Genomic DNA, 15,579 nt, shown 5'->3' on the forward strand with positions numbered 1-15,579 from the left:
CCTGACCTGCCTCTTGAGAAACCTGTATGCAGGTCAGGAAGCAACAGTTAGAACTGGACATGGAACAACAGACTGGTTCCAAATAGGAAAAGGATTACGTCAAGCTTGTATATTGTCACCCTGTTTATTTAATTTATATGCAGAGTGCATCATGAGGAATGCTGGGCTGGAGGAAGCACAAGCTGGAATCAAGATTGCCGGGAGAACTATCAATAACCTCAGATATGCAGATGACACCAACCTTATGGCAGAAAGTGAAGAGGAACTCAAAAGCCTCTTGATGAAAGTGAAAGAGGAGAGTGAAAAGGTTGGCTTGAAGCTCAACATTCAGAAAACTAAGATCATGGCATCCGGTCCCGTCACTTCATGGGAAACAGATGGGGAAACAGTGGAAACCGTGTCAGACTTTATTTTTTTGGGCTCCAAAATCACTGTGGATGCTGATTGCAGCCATGAAATTAAAAGACGCTTACTCCTTGGAAGGAAAGTTATGACCAACCTAGATAGTATATTAAAAAGCAGAGACATTACTTTGCCAACCTAGGTCTGTCTAGTCAAGGCTATGGTTTTTCCAGTGGTCACGTATGGATGTGAGAGTTGGACTGTGGAGAAAGTTGATTGCCAAAGAATTGATGCTTTTGAACTGTGGTGCTGGAGAAGACTCTTGAGAGTGGGACTGCAAGGAGATCCCACCAGTCCATTCTAAAGGAGATCAGTCCTGGGTGTTCACTGGAAGGACTGATGCTAAAGCTGAAGCTCCAATACTTTGGCCACCTCATGTGACGAGTTGACTCACTGGAAAAGGCTCTGATGCTGGGAGGGATTGGGGGCAGGAAGAGAAGGGGAAGACAGAGAATGAGATGGCTGGATGGCATCTCCGACTCGATGGACATGAGTTTGAGTGAACTCCGGGAGTTGGTGATGGACAGGGAGGCCTGGCGTGCTGTGATTCATGGGGTCGCAAAGAGTCGGACACGACTGAGCGACTGAACTGAACTGAACCGCCATACTGCCAAATCCAGTGGAGGCTTCTGGTCCTTCTTTATTTAACATTGATATATATAAAAATTCATTTATTTTTTGTTGGGTCTTTGTTGCTGTGCATGGGCTTTCTCTAGTTGAGATGGGCAGGGGCTACTGTTTATTGCAGAGTGCAAACTTCGCATTGCAATGGCTTCTTTGTTGCAGAGCGTGGGCTGTAGATCACGTGGACTCAGAGTTGTGGTGCATGGGCTTAGTTGCTACGCAATATGTGGAATCTTTCCAGACCAGGGATCAAACCTGTGTCCCTGGGATTGGCAGGCAAATTCTTAACCACTGGACCACCAGGGAAGTCCTTGCCATTGATGTTGACCCCACTGACCACCCACTGTTCCTTCCTGAACCCTCTTTCTGGTACCTGGGATACCACTCTGTCCCCATTTCCTCCCTGGTTTCCTTTTCTCCTCTGCTTCTTTGTAGGCTCCTTTCCCCCTGCCAGTCCTCAAAGATGGGCACTCCCCATGGCTCTGTCCTGGAGCTGCTGCTCCTTTCACTGGACGGGACCTACCTAGGTGATTCCCTGATTATCCTGTCATTGTGGTCACCATCCTTCCTTGCTCATGGCTCCCAAACCTCTCTCTCTTTAGTCCTGGGTCCCACCCTGGGTGTCTTACTCATGTCTCCACCCTCCAGTCTAGTTTATTTCTCCCCAAATGGTCCACAGTTAACCTTCAACTCAACATGTCCAAAGTGAGGTTCATTACAGCACCCCCTGCCATTGCCCCATCCTAGCAAGTGACACCATCTACCCAGCTGCTTAAGCCACCAACCAATGAACCATATTCCAGTTTATCCCTCTGCCTTACCAATCTGACATCCTTGGTATTTATAAAGCCAAGCCTTCTTCTCTATTCTGTCTCCTTTCCCAAGATCAGGCCTCATCCTCCCTTGCCTGGGATGACAGCACTGACTTCAGCCTCTAGTCTCCCTCTTTCTCTGGTCTTGACAATGAATTTGGATTCATTGACCACAGCTGTCAGATGGGTTTATCTCCCACACAGCGCTGGCCCTGTCACTTCTGTACTGAAAACCCTCTGTGTCTCCCTGGTACCTATTTGGGATGGAATTCTGGCTCTGAGGCAGGCATTTACGCCTCCACCACCCTCTGTTCCTCCCCAGCCCATTCTTTCTTCCGTGTCATCCGCTGTTTCCCTGACTGTGTGTTGAGTGCCCACCTCATGCTCGCTGTGAAGGGCACGGTGGAGGAGCTTGAAGGGCAACGGTGAGAAGCCACTGGCAGTGCGGTGATCACAGCTAGTGCAGGAGAAAGAAGGAGTTAGTGCTAAGTTGCGTCCGACTCTTGTGATCCCACAAACTGCAGCCCGCCAGGCTCCTCTGTCCATGGGATCCTCCAGGCAAGAGCACTGCAGTGGGTTGCCATTTCCTTCTCCAGGGCATCTTCCCGGCCAAGGAGTTGAACCCAGGTCTCCCGCACTGCGGGCAGACGCTTTACTGATTTCTCACCTGGATCACTTCAATGTCTTCCTAATTGTCACCTCTCTTGATCTCCAGCCCACCCCACCCAGCGCAACCAGAGTATCCTTTCTACAACACAAATCTGAAGACTGCTGCAGGAAACAGCTCACTTCTTTCTGTGACCTCTGGGGCCCTTCTCTCTTAGGGTCTTTTCCTCTCCGTCAGAGTTGCCCTCCCCTCTTCCTATTAAGCACTGGCCACGCTCCACTGCCCACCAGCTCCAAGCTGGGGTTGTGTGTGCACATCTCTAGCTGTAGGGACAGGATACCCGGTGAGAAAGAGGAGACAGGGACTGCAGACCATCCTTTCCACACGTTCCGCAGTGAAGGGGAGCAGGAAAATGGGCTGGGAGCTGGGGACAGGCATGGAGATGGATGGAGTTGGATGTTTGTTACAGGAGACCCTGGAGCAGGTACACCTTCTGCCATGGATGACATGTGGGGAGGGGGAAGACGGTGAGGCAGAAAGAGGGGGCCCCTGGATACTTGAACAGGTGAGAGATCCAGGCCCTGCTTGGGGGGGGCAGTGGGGAGCCCTGGGCAGAGCAGTGACCTTCCTCCATGCATTGAGCGGGAGGGAGGCGGAGTGTGGGTGCAGATACGGGAGGTTTGCCAAGCATCCTCATGGGAAGATGAGGGAGTGCTTTCTGATGGGGATCTTGTTCTGAACAAAGCATGAGGCCAGTGTGGGTGAGGATGGTGTGGGGTGTGTGGAGAGGAGAAAGGATGAGACACTTGTTTGGGAGAACAGAGAACACGCACAAGGGCAGTTAGACAGCTAGCATAGTGCTGCTGAGTGGTGACAGGGCTCTTTTGAGATTTGAGGTTAGGCATTTAGAGGAAAGTCAGCTCTCTTTCTCCAGCCGTGTTTTGCTGTGTGGGTGAGTGCAGGCACTGAGAAGGGTGTGTGGATTTACCAAGTTTGGGCGTGGCTTCTAAGAATAAAGAAGGGAGAGAGAGGAAAGAAAGTGACAGCAGAGGGGCAGTGATCCTGAGCCAGTGGTGCTCAGTGTCTGGAGGGCTCAGCAAGACTGTGGGAGTGCAGCCTGGAAGGATAACAGGTGATGGGTGATCAGCTGGCAGGATGCTTGAGGTGGAGATGGTCTAAACGGTGCCATTTCCATGATGGTAAGGTCAAGGCTGGGACACCCATGGGAGTAGGTGGACGGGGGCTTCCAAGTGGAGAACAGAGAGGCCCTGATGTTGATGGATGCTCAAAGTGGATGTTGAGTCACCCCAAATGATGCCATTATGGGGGTGGAGAAGAAGACAGAGAGTGAGGGTGTTGCTTAAGTCTGTAATGAATGAGGGGTGCGATGCGGGGTGGGGGTTTTTCACCTTTCAATGGGATGAAACAGGGACAGTGATGAGAGGTAAAGTCTCTTGTCCAGGATTCAGAGCTGCTGGAGTTTTGAATTGGGAGGGAGGATCAATGTTTTGGGACGGCAGTGGGGAGGTAGGACACCCACCTCACCTCCCGGTCCCAGGTGCTGTGGGATATGGAAGAGAGAACAGTACCCGTTCTCTGGGAGGCGGCAGGAAGTGGCATGTCAGCGGGCAGCCAGGTGTCAAAGTTCAGGAAAGATATTGGGGAAGTGGGGTGTTTGGGGTGATAGACCCTGAGTCCAGGAGCTGGATGTCTCAGGGTCTGTGGGAGGCTTAGCTTCTGCTCTGTGAAGAAGGCACCAGCCTTCTGGTCCTCAGTAGTCGTGGCTAGCTATGGTCACTTGCTGATGAAATGATAAGGATGCTATGAGACAAGGGTCTGGGCCTGGCTTCACGCTGGCCAGTCAGGAGCTCTCTGATCTTGTTTGGAACTGATGGGTGTGGAGTGTCCAGCCAAGCAAGCCCACCAGTTGGTGGCGGGAGGTTGACGGTCCTACTTGCAGTGGAAGGCCCCACCCTCCACGCTGTCTGAGTTTTGCAGGTAAGAGCTGAAATGCATTTCAAGGGCGACTGAGCACTGGATGTGCTGTGGCTTGGCAGGCGCTGGCGACACAGGTGTCTGCGTAATTGTGATCCATGAGTTGTACAGAGATGCAGTCATGGGCTGGCCTGGGGCAGGGGCGGTATGGGACCACCAGGGTGGGTGGTTTCACCCTGTAGTGGGAAGAAGCCTCAGGGCACAAGCCCAGGCAGGTGAAAACGTTTGCATTTCTTTAAATTAATTTGGCCTCCAAGTCTCTATCCTATTAGAATGGGGGAAATTTAACCTAGTGGCACTAGTTTCCATGGAGACGCCCACTGCCTAACCTTTTAGTCCCTCTAGACCCCAAATTTTCCTAACAGCTTTGACTAGGAATGTGATGCCTGGGGCCCCGAGAGCATGGCATGCCTCCCCTGCCTGCCCATTTTACTGATGAGCTGGTAGAGACCCAGAGAGGCCACAGGCTGCTTAGCTCTTAGACAGTGGCTTCTCTACCCAGTGCTTCTAACCTGGGGCCAGATCACTAGTGGGCAGAGAGGGAACCCACGTGCAGTCAGGGAGCGTGTGGGACTGCGGGCAGGGGAAGGCATTTCTGATGCTGACGGGGAAGAAGGGCTTTTTGGAAGCAGCAGCAGCTAACTCGGACCTGGGAGGATGGGCTGGACCTGGAGAGGTGAGAAGAGAAGGGCATTCCTGGGGGAGGGAACAGCAGGGACAAAGGTGTGGTGGGAGGATGGGCTGCCAGGTCAGAGAATTAATTAGTTAAATCGGCTCTTTGTGTGTAGCCGGACTGAGGTGGAGGCTGGTGTCCTCCCAGCCACCTCTCTTTAGACTCTAAACTTAACTGGAGGGAAAAGGACTGTCCATTTGTTCTTCCCTGGTGCCCTGAGCTTCACACACGGGTGGGTTCACTTAATCTTCTCCTCGGCACTGAGGGGCAGATGTTTTTGGCTCTGTGGTGCAAATAAGGGAAGTGAGGATGGCCAAGGGCCTCAGGATGCAACCTCATGCCTCCCACCACTCACGTGGCCATGACAAAACTGAGAACACGTGGTGTGTACCCCTGACAAAGCGCCAGGAAGAGGGGAGAGCGTGCCTGGTAATCCCAAGGGAAGCCCCCCGGAGACTGATGGGCATTGGTCTCTCCCTGAGGCTGTCCTGTGGGGAACTGTGAGGGGAACTGTGAAGACAGAAGCCGGGGGACCTCAGCTCCTTCTCTCACTGCAGGCCATCTTGGGCCAGGGGTTCCCTCTCCCTATCTCTAGCAGAAAGGGTTTGGCTGAACCAACTCCGAATCCTCTCACCGCAATCAACTCAGCTACTTGTGCTTCATCTGTTGCCTCCCACCTGCTTGAGGCTGAGAACTTGCTTCATCCTTGCCTCCCTGGCCCTCCCCAGCCATCCGTTCCATCGCTCAGTCGTGTCCGACTCTTTGCGACACCGTGGACTGTAGCCTACCAGGCTTCTCTGTCCATGGGATTTTCCAGGCAAGAATACTGGAGTGGGTTACCGTTTCCTTCTCCAGGGGATCTTCCCGACCCAGGGATCGAACCCGGGTCTCCAGCATTGGAGGCAGATGCTTTAACCTCTGAGCCACCAGGGAAGCCAATGGATTAGCTTAAATATCTCAGAAACTGAGATCTGTCCCAACACAGCCCCAACTGAGTGTTGTTGGTCTTAAAATGGGCTCACAGGGACAACTCTCGTGGTCCAGTGGTTAAGAATCTACCTTCCATTGCAGGGAGCTTGGGTTCAATCCCTGACTGGGGAACTAAGATCCCATATGCCTTGGGGCAACTGAGCCCACGAGCCGCCAACTACAGAGCCCATGCATTCTGGAGCCCTCTGGCCACAGCTGGAGAGAAGCCTGCACGCCACAATGAAGATCCTACGAGCTGCATCTAAGACTTGACTCAGACAAAAAAAAAAAAAAAGAACTAAAATAAAGGAAATAAACATTTAAAAAAAAAAGCCTATTAAAAAAAATGGGCTCACCTATGGGTTCCTGCCCCTTAGGAGCCTTCTGGTTCTGAATTCCCCACTGAAAGCAGACTTTCACCCAAAATACATGTGATGGACCCACTGGGGCTCTGATAACAGGACTGCCTTTGATGGACTGCCTCCAGGGTGCACACACAGGGAACTGTATCCATATATCAGTTCCCATCCTGACACTCTCCCTGCCTTGTTTATCCACTTTATAGGTAAAGAATCTGCAGCGCAGAGAGAGGTTAAGTGACCTAACAAAGCTCTCACAGCTTGCAAGAGGCAGAGCTGGGATCAGAACCCAGAACTCTGTGACTTCAGGCTGTATAACGTATCACTAAGATGCCCATCTCTGGCTGGGCTCAAGGATGCAGAGACATTACATGAGTGCCCCTGCCCGAGGGATGCACCCAACAGCTTCTCCTCCAGGCTAGGGGCTCTGAGCCACACATCACCAGGGGCCACTGCCCAGAAAGGACAATCAGCCCTCCCTCCTACGCCCCCACCCCACGGTGGTCTCGCCATGGTGCTGGTGGGCGGGGCCCCCTCTCTGGCTGGAGTCTCCAGGCAGCAGTAGGATGCATAACTGATGGTGATTAGCTAAATCATAACATGCATAAGTGATGAACCAACTGGTGCCAGGCCGCGCTGAGAGGCAGCGGGCACCCCCGCCCCCGCTACGCCCGGCCCAGAGAAGCCACCACAGGCTGCCTCCCTGTGTTATCTGGCACATCAAGTGCCGCGACAATGAATATAGATTGACCTTATTATAGCAGCCGGCTGCTGGTGCCAGGCGCAGCCAGGCATCCTTTGCACAAATTAAAGGTGTCAGCATGTAATTTACGCTTCATGGCGAGAAGGGGTGCAGGGGGTGGGGGGAGGCACCGAGGCAGGTAGAAAGCAAGGTGGGCCCCCGTCAGGCTTGCAACCGGAGCCCACGCGCCCTGACGGGAGGTGCAGCCCACGTGCCATTTCCTCTGTCTCTGCACCATTTTTTTTTTTTTTTTAGCTATTCCTTACTCAAGGGGAGCAGCCCCCTCTCCTAAGCTCCCCCTTCCCACGCTCTGTGTGCGTGTGTGTGTATTTTTCAGCTAAATTACCGGTTTTACCTGAAGAGCGTGAAGTAGGTTGCTAATTTACGGCTTGGCAGCGCGAAGCTGCGGTGCGGGGCGCTGTCTGGGAGGGCTGTAATACCGACATCATTTTACTAGCGCACCCCAGAGCAGCTTGACATCTCGAGTTGGGCCTGTGATTAAAGTTGTAGTCTTCTTCCCCCCTCCCTCTCCCTTCTCCAACACGGAGAACAGATTAAACTCTAAGTAATAGATCTCGGTTTTCTTGCCATCCCACTGATATTCACAGTACACAGTTTGACACAAAGAGTAAGTTATACATCACAAACAACAGCCTCTGCTCTTTACCGCCCAGAATTAATTTTCCATTTGCTAAGCTCCCTTCTTCTCCCAGCCCGTTTTCCTGTCGAGAGGGCCTCTCTCTCCCTCCTAGAAAAGGCAGAAGAGGAAAAATCTTAGGTCGGAATTGGGAGAGGTAGTCCAGGACAGCTGGTTTAGCCGCGACGGCTTAGAGAGGAGGAGACTGAGGCCTGGAGAGGGAAGGTGACTTGCTGATGTCGCCCTGTGGCTTTGTGGCAGGGAGGGGGCTGTGTTGGGCACCATCCCACACCTCTGCCCACCACCCCCTCGCCTGTAGAGTGGAGCAAGTACGTGACTGCCAGGCTGCCCTTTGATTGTCCCCCTGCGCTCCCCCTTGCCTGCAAGGCTCTCTCTGCCCTCTCTGCCCTGCTATGTGTCCCAGGAGGGGACTGCTAGGGGCTGCTGCCGCTGCCTGGGCTTGGCCTATAGAAGGTACTAGAATGAGAAGGCAGGGTGGGAGGCTACTTCTTTTCTGCTTCTCCCTACCAGGATTCTGTGTCTGGGGAACGGCTGCCTCCCGCTGGCCTGCTGCTCTTGAGGGGTGGACCCTCTTCCACGGCTCCAGCTCCTGGCAGGCTCTGGTGATACCACCGGCTCCTAGCTCTTTAGGTTTGGGATGCTAACAGCCATCTGTCATCGCTGGTCTCTAGGAGCCTCACCACGCTTTCAGATTCCCTTCACCCTGCCCTCCCCTGTCAGTGGTCCCTCCATTGGTGTCTCTTTAGTGGAACCACCTGGGGGATTCTGTTTTCTGTGGGAACTCTGAGTGACCCTGTTCTTCTCTGAGCACCTAGTGCAGTCCTGCAGGCGCACAGGGTGGCTGGTTTCCTCGGGAGTCAGGCCACTCTGGGAGCATTCTGCCATTAACCCAGCTGTCCTGCCCCCTCCCCTGCCCACCAGGACCCACGGTGAATGCCGGCACATCTCCCCTCAGGGCAGCTCAGGGCGGCCCAGTGAGGTAATGTCTCTTTAGGCCCATCTCAGAGCTGTGGACCTTGAGGCTTGGAGAGGTTAAGTCTTTTCTCCAGGGTGTCCCAACCTTTGGCAACAGAGTACAGCTGGGAACCTGGGGCTAGCCAGCTCCAGGGCTGAGCGCCTTCCTCTGTGCTGTCGGGAAGCTAAATTTGCTGAACTCACATAGGAAACACAGGCACACACCTTCACACACATGCATGGGGGACAAAATTCCTTTGGGGAGCAGTGGATGAACATGAGTAAAGAGCCAGGCCAGGAGTGATGAGGACTGGAGATGACAGATGGGGTGTGTAAATCCGGGAGGGCTTTCTGGAGGAGGTGAGCAGGTACTGAAGAGGAATTAGAATCTGAATAAAACTGCGTAGCTGAGCACCCCTCAGTAGACTGGGTTAAAGGGGGTGCTGGGGAGATGCTTTAAAAATGCAGATTCCCAGTCTCATGTCTGTCTTTATGAATCAGAATCTCTAGGGGAGTCACCTAAGAATCTGGTTTGTTTTGTTTTAAGGTGATCCTGAGATGCAGCCAGGCTTGGGAACTACGGGCCCTCCCCATCTTAAGAGGAATGTACAGTCAGCTTCAGGACCCACAGCCACCAGTCCAGAGCCAGGGCTAGAACCCAGGTCTCCTGGCTCCCAGGACAGTGCTCACCCCACCACTGATTCGAGGGGCAGGGCAGAAATGCAGCCCTGAACCACGGTCTCACAGCCCTCCCCCCACCAGCCGCTCTGCAGCCGGTCCTCAAGATGGCAAGCGGGGGGTGGATGAAGGTGGTGGCAAAGCGAGAACGCGCCTGGAATAACATGACATTTAGAAATCTGAATCAGCTGGCACTTTCCATTTTCCCTCCTCCCCTCTGCACTACACTGCCCGCCTCTCCCAGCCCTCTCTCTAAGCTGTAGGAGCAACAGGCCTGGACATCCAGTGGGGAATGGAATCTGCAGAGGGGCACCCGCTTGGAAGGGTGGATGGCGTCTGAGATGAGAGCAGAGACCTGGGCTGCAAACCAAGGGCTGCCCCTTCTTGCTGTGTGACTTTGGGCAAAGTGCTGTGCCTCTCCGGGCCTCGCCATGCTATGCTCACTCTAGTTCTGTAAGCACCCTTGGACATCGTGCGAGGGATGACCCTGGCAGACTCACTCTATCCAGAACACTTCCTTCTGCCGTGCTGTCCTGGAATTCCATTGTACCGTTCCACTCCTTTGGTCCTGAATAACTGGAGCCTGGGATGGCGGAGATGTGAGGGTGTTGAGGGCTGGGGAGGAGGCTAGAGGTGGGAGGGAGCCAGGTGGGGGCAGAGGGTAGACAGGTGAAAGGCTGGCAGCTTAGACAAGTCTCAGCCCGCTCCTCTTTCACTCTCAACTCCGGAGCAGAAGTGGAGGCATCCCCCACACCATCAGCTCTGGGATCCACGGCAACAAGCAGGTGGGATGGTGGAGGTGAACAAATGGCACCCCGGTCCTCAGGTGGCTTGTGCCCTCCGCAGTGTGAAAGATGGCTGGGCATTCCTCAAGTCTGGCTGGGGCGGCCCCTTGGACAAGGGTGTCTGGCTTCTGTCTCCACGCCCTCCCCAGCTCCCTGCACCAGGCAGCAGAGTCAATCAGCTGCATGTGTGTGTGTTGCATCCCCCACCCCCAGATGGAGCCTGACTCACCACACGGCCCCGCAGTCTGACACAGTGCCCGATGCCCAGCAGGCATCCTGGGGACATCCACTGGATGGAGTCCATGTGCCCCGCCAGGGCCCTCTTAGCCCTTCAAGGCTGGATGCATGGTCCTAAGAAGGGCACCCTCGAGCAAGGCTCTTTCCTGGGTGGGAAGTGATCACATCTGGGAAATGGGAGCAGGGGTGGTCACGCTCATAGGTGGAGGAGGCCTTTCTGCCCTTGCCCTCCATAGATCCCACCACCTCTCCTGCCAGCAAGAGAGCAGGCGGAGTGTGGAGTTAGAGCACGAGGTAGCCGTGCCTGTTTCCTTTACGGCCGTGTATGCAGTGACTCAGTGGAGAAGGAAAGGGCAACCCATTCCGGTCTTCCTGCCTGGGAAATCCCATGGATGGTGGAGCCTGACGGGCTGCAGTCCATGGGGTTGCAAAAGAGTCAGACACGACTTAATGACTAAACAACAACAACAGCACCGTGACTCAGGCAGGCTGACATGTAGTCGGTGCTCTTTTGATGTCTGTGGGGAGAGACTAGGAAAGAAGGAAGGAAGAGGAGGGAGCGAGGCGGTCGGGTCAGGCTGGGATGTGCAGCCCCACTATCTGGCTCTGCCCCTGGAGTCTGTCCTCCTGACCCAGTTGGCTCCTGCCCAGCCTCGACCCTCACTTTCCTTCTCTGGCCATGGCCCTGCCTCCTGATGGAGGTCCTCCTGGAAGGGATGGTGGGGAGGAGTGCTGGAGGAAACTCCCGGCAAAACAGAGCTGCGTTCTGGAGACTAGGGAAATTTTGCCTCGATTCTCCAGACCTCCTCCTCCAGGGAGCCCTCCAGGTAGCAGGAGGTATCCCAAGCCCCGAACCTTGGCAAACCACCCCATCCCAAAACCCCGCTGAAGGTGTGTGAGCTGCAGACCGCTGTCTAGGAAGGATGGGATTTAACTGGTGCCTGACTGAGGGTGTGGGTGTGGGAGGGTTGTAGAGAGTAACGCACTCCAGAAAGTAAGAAAACAAGAGTGAGGAGGCTCTCCATGCCCAGGGCTCATCTGTGGCTCCCTACCTGGTTTTTGCCCTTATATCATCTGCTTCTAACCACAGGTCAGAAATCGACCTCTGCTCACCCTGACGTGTGACCAGCTGAGTGGTCAGAGCACCCTGTCTGGACTGGGGCTGGTCTCCACCAACATCCTGGCCTGCCCCGCCCCCAGCCCAGGCAGGAAGTGTGCTGAGCTGCCTCTGTAGGGGACAGGGCTGCCCTGCCATCAGCCAGCTGGGAGACCTTGATTTCTGTCTTAGGTTTTTTTTTCAAGGCAAATTCCTCTTTGTTCTCTGTCCCTCTTGTTTCTCACAAAGGCCATCTGGGAAGGGGACATGGCCCAAAGCATTCGCTGCCCATCCTGGACATGAACACTGTTCCCTGTGTGGGCGGAGTCTTGGCTGGCATGTAGTGTGGGGAGGACATTGGGACAGGCTGGGCCCAAGCTTAGGACCCAAGCATCAGGGGACTTTAGACTCAAGAGGAAACTTTGGAGAGCTGTAACCAGGCCATTTAAGTCTGGAGGAATTAGGGATCCCACAGAGGCTGTGTGACTTACCCAGTGACTTTCACCCAGTCCCATTTCAAAAGCAAAATCTTAGAGATGGAGCATGCTCTGCTCAGGGTCACACCACAACAGCAGAGCTCTGCCTGGAGCCCAAATCTCTGGGCTTTTAGCTCCTAATTCTCTTCCATGACAGTGACAGTCTGCTGGTCACCTTTAGGTGCATCAGTTCAGTTCAGTTCAGTCGCTCAGTCGTAGGTGCATGGTTATTTATATAAAGCAGTTATGATTATTCCTATTTTACACATGAGGAAACTGAAGCTTAGAGCAATTATACCTTCACCTCAGCTGAGATCAGATGCCACAGGTCCAGTGGAGGCCCAGGTCCCGGCCCCCCCAGGAAGCCTACCTGGCGTGCTTTCTTCTCCAAAGTCTTAATACACCTATTTTGAGGGCTGGAAAAATAAGGAGGAAGCAAGGAAACCTTCATGACCAAGGAAACCTTCATGAAGTGAAGTGAAGTGAAAGTCGCTCAGTTGTGTTCGGGTCTTTGCGACCCCATGGATTATACAGTCCATGGAATTCTCCAGGCCAGAATACTGGAGTGGGTAGCCGTTTCCTTCTCCAGGGGATCTTCCCAACCCAGGCATTGAACCCAGGTCCCGTGCGTTATAGGTGGATTCTTTACCAGATGAGCTGTCCTTGCCAAATACTGTGCAGGTGCTCTCAGGATCCTAATGGACCACCTTGTGAAGGGCTCATTTTACAGATGAGGAGACTGAGATTCAGAGAGCTCAGGTCCAAACCATGTTTGTCTGATTCCCAAGATCAGTGCACTGTTCTCCCTTATTCAACCCCATAAAGACCCTGATGCTGGGAAAGATTGAGGACAGGAGAAGGGGGCGACAGAGGATGAGATAGTTGGATGGCACCATTGGCTCAAATGGTTTAGCAAACTCCAAGAAACAGTGAAGGACAGGGAAGACTGGCTGCTGCAGCCCGTGGGGTCAGAAAGAGTTGGGCGTGACTGAGCGAGTGAGCAGCAACAGACTCTTTTATTCTAGAATGTCTCCTGGCGCCGTCTTGTCTCTGTGATTCAGCACTAAGCTCACCGACTCTGAAGAGCCTGCCCTTGTCTACGCCCTGCAGGTGACCCAGGCCTTGGTCCCAAAGGACGGTCCGCAAACCCTTGAGGCCTTGAGAAGGCAGCACTGTGACGGGGGCAGCATGGGCCATGGAGCAGGCGTGGCTTCCAAATCCCCTGTCTGCCACTTCCTGGACCTTGGACTCTTGAGTCACCTCTTTGGGCCGTGGCGTCCACATCTGTAAAGTGGGGGTGGTCATAACCCCGAACCTCAGACTCACTGAGTGAAGTTTGGGGCAGGGGCTGAGTTCTGAGCATCAAGCACCCGGCAGGAGACCTGGCCCGTGGGTGTGCGCAGATGAGGCTGTGGCTGCTCTCATCAGCTCGCTCCTGTCAGGGGTGTCTCCGGGGGGCCTCCACCCCCACCCCAGCTACCAGCTGGCCCTCCCCTCCTGGAGGACGCCTGCCTCCCCTGGGTCCCATATGTGCGGGGGCCTGGCTCTAGCGGATGGCACACGAGGGCCTGTTTGCCTTTGTGTCGCTAGCCGTGGGTGGTAGCTGTGAAAACTCCACTCCCAGTGTGCCCCCGCCCCGCCTCCAGGCTGTTCATCCTGAGTGCTGAGCCAGGTTCCTTGGCGCTTCCAGAAGCAGGAACTCAGAGAATGCACTGGCCTCCCCCTGCCCGCCCGTTCTGAGCAGCAAGGGGCACTGCGAGGTGAACTCTGGGCTTCATGGCCGAGGGGGTGGGGACGGTGGAGCAGAGTACTGGCCAGACACTTGCTGCAGACACACTGCTTGCTGGTCAGGTCTCAGTCACCAAGAGTACTGCAAGACCTTGGTTCTGATGGAGGAGGAAGCTGCTCAAGTCACCATCAGGAGGTGGGATGGGGAGGCCCTGTTGCAATCTAAGCTTCTAGCTAGCTCCCCAATCCTCAGTCTTCAGTGGCAACATCTTCCTTGGGTTCTCAAACCAAGCAGACCTCTCAAAGGGGAGTGTGGGCCTGTCGGAGGCTGGAGTGCTCATAGCTCCAAATTTTCTTCTTGGCACCACATTATCACCTGGGGGAGGTTAGGAGAGGGTCAGAGATTCCTCCCTGTAGCAGCACAGCTAGATCCATGGCTCTATTTGCTCCTACCCACTTACCTGGCCTCTCCTGCCAGCAGCTGAGTTCTTCCCTTTGCTTCAACTACTCCAGCCTTTTTTCCGTCCCATTGAATAAGTCAAGCCTGTCTTCTCCCCTGGAGATGCTCAGAACCTGATCTTTACACAGGGGACTCTTTCTTATCAAGACCACCCAGCTCTTGTGGACCCCGTGCACTCGGGCAGGTGGCCCCCTTTTATAATCTTCAGAGCACATAGGTACAGCAGGAGTTATGTGGGTTTTCTAAATTTTAATTAAGTATAGTTGATAAAGAAGGCTGAGTGCCAAAGAATTGATGCTTTTGAACTGTGGTGTTGGAGAGTCCTTGGACTGCAAGGAGATCAAACCAGTCAATCCTAAAGGAAATCAATCCTGAATATTCATTGGAAGGATTGGGGCTGAAGTCCCAATACTTTGGCTACCTGATGTGAAGAGCCAACTCATTGGAAAGGACCCTGATGGTGGGAAAGATTGAAGGCAGGAGGAGAAGGGGACGACAGAGGACAAGATGGTTGGATGGCATCACTGACATGAGTTTGAGCAAATCTGGGAAGATGGTGAAGGACAGGGAAAACTGGTGTGCTGCAGTCCATGGGGTTGGAAAGAGTCGGACACAACTGAGCGACTGAACAATAGTTGATTTACAATGTTGTGTTAATTTCTGCTGTATAGCAGAGTGACTCAGTTATACATATATATGTGTATATATATATTCTTTTTCATATTCTTTTCCATTATGACTTATCTCAGGATGTTGAATATAGTTCCCTGTGCTATACAGTAGGACCTTGTTGGTTAGCCATCCTATATATAGTAGTTTGCGTCTGCTAATCCCAAACTCCCGGGGGTTATTTTTATCAGATTATTTATTGCTGCTTTTCTGTCTCCTCCATGACAGTGGAAACTTTCCCACTTAGACTGTGGATGTTTGATCTGTGCTGTGACTGCAGTGCCTCGCACTGAAGGTGCTCAGGACATACCTTCTAAATGAATGCGAGCCCTCATCATCCTGTCATGCTGTGTAAATGATGACAGGACTATAAGGAGGAACAGGAGGCTCATTTAGAAAGCTCTTCTGACTTTCCTAGGGTGTTCTGTCATCTAGCTCATTAGGTCCCCTGCAGAGTCAATAGTGGGATCATGGCCTCTGCCTGCACAGCCTGTCTTCTCCCCTGGAGATGCTCAGAACCTGATCTTTACACAGGCGACTCTTTCTTATCAAGACCACCCAGCTCTTGTGGGCCCTGTGCCCTGGGACAGGTGGCCCTCTTTTATAACCTTCAGAGCACAAATGTACTGGTATGAGACCTAGGGAAGGGAAGCGT

General features: G+C 53.6%; 1 long non-coding RNA gene across 1 annotated transcript in view; it reads left to right on the plus strand.

The window, feature by feature from the left end:
- The first annotated feature begins 3,206 nt into the window (after window positions 1-3,206).
- LOC129562691 (uncharacterized) overlaps window positions 3,207-15,579 on the plus strand; it is a 60,079-nt gene continuing 47,706 nt past the window's right edge. The window contains exon 1 of the long non-coding RNA XR_016038284.1: window positions 3,207-3,644. This is a non-coding gene — a long non-coding RNA (uncharacterized LOC129562691). The remainder of the gene's footprint in view (window positions 3,645-15,579) is intronic.

Source organism: Moschus berezovskii, chromosome 9, assembly GCF_049115385.1.
Source record: "Moschus berezovskii isolate FMDL1 chromosome 9, NW_MosBer_1.0, whole genome shotgun sequence".
NCBI classification, from domain to species: domain Eukaryota; kingdom Metazoa; phylum Chordata; class Mammalia; order Artiodactyla; family Moschidae; genus Moschus; species Moschus berezovskii.